The sequence below is a fragment of the Dichomitus squalens genome (genome assembly GCF_000275845.1).
Source record: "Dichomitus squalens LYAD-421 SS1 unplaced genomic scaffold DICSQscaffold_26, whole genome shotgun sequence".
In the NCBI taxonomy this organism is placed as follows: domain Eukaryota; kingdom Fungi; phylum Basidiomycota; class Agaricomycetes; order Polyporales; family Polyporaceae; genus Dichomitus; species Dichomitus squalens.
Window position 1 is genome coordinate 25,631 of NW_006766908.1, and position 1,493 is coordinate 27,123.

The following is a 1,493-nucleotide window of genomic DNA, read 5'->3' on the forward strand; positions in this document are numbered from 1 at the left end:
CGTCCAGCCTGCGGTCATCTGTGTGCATACTTCAGATAACACACAATTAGTATTTCGCTGCGATGACGTTGAGTGATTAGTCAGTTTTCTTTCGCCAAGCGGGAAAGTTTCGAAAGGTGCATGGCTTGTAGTGGGAAGCTCGGAAATTTGAACATGCGTGAAGTACCATATTACTGAGTGTGTGGACAGCCACTGCCCGCTCGGCGCTGAGAGTCCCGACCGGAGGTCGCGCCCAAGCGCTTGGACAAGTATGTCATCAGCCTTAGCGCCCCTTGGCCGTCGGGTTTACGGTCGGCGGGAGAGAACGGCAGAAACGTAACATCAACACATAGTCAGAAACGCATGAAAGGCAAGGCCGATATGTCCCATCAGATATGTTTGGCAAGTCCTCATTTCTTCACCCTCATCCACACCTTGTAGCTTTTGCGCACATGCCCTGCCCGAGATGTAAGGGAGATGTCCTGCAAGCTGGACATCTAAGTCTAACATAAGGTCAATGAGCCTTTCGTTCTCGACTGTATCAATAACCGGAAACGACACTGCGCAAGTACACCTCGAGAAAGTCGAGTGCATTGTAAAGTGGCTCCAACCCCCCCCCCATTGAAGCCATCACGCCAAAAGGTGGTTTGACGGAGAAGTTAAGTTCCTAGACACCGGCGGGCATATGTGTACAATACAGGGCTTAATCGTGCTAAGGGTGACCGCTACCCTTCCATGGATATTCATGTAGGCCTCGCCTTTGGCTGAATCTCAACCGGAGTAGAAAGCAAGCGATACAAAAGTTTGCCTAGTCCTGAGAATGAAACATAACGGTAGTAGCGTTGTGGGTGTCATGAAGAAAATCGACACGTTACTGCTTGGGCGGAAGGGGGTCGCGACCTTTTCCGCTCACAGTATGCATATGCTGCTGCTGGCAACGCAAGCTGCGACGTTGTGAGCACAAGACAAACTGAGGATGAATGTGACACACTGAGTCTCGCTCACCTTTTTATGGCCAGTACAACAAGCCATAGGCTAAAGTAGAGAATTTCCACTTCAAGCCTGTCCCTTGCCCAGGACGAACTACATCAGCAAAAGTGCAGAAATCCCCTGAGGGATCGCACTGATGGCCTGAAACACGAAATCGGGCACGGGCGCTCAATATAGCGGCCCAAATCGCCCAAGCGCGCGATGGCCAGAAGTCGTTGCAATGTTCGTGGGGCATTTCCTGGCCGCGCGATTTTTTGTATTGTATGCACAAGCAGGACATGATGTATATGATACCTACGCCATGAAAGGAGCCTTTCTGACCGTATAAAGAGATCCAGCCTGTCCGACATACTAGAGCACGCGCAATTTGTGCATAGCGAAACCCAGGTAACTAACTACAAGGGCGCGAAGCCAGCCTGCGCGAGTTCGCGTTCGTCTTCGCCTAACTCAACCTCTCCATCCTCTGGCCCCAGGTCATCGTCGTCATCCTCTTCCGTCTCCGCATCTTCCTCCGAGTTGTTGCC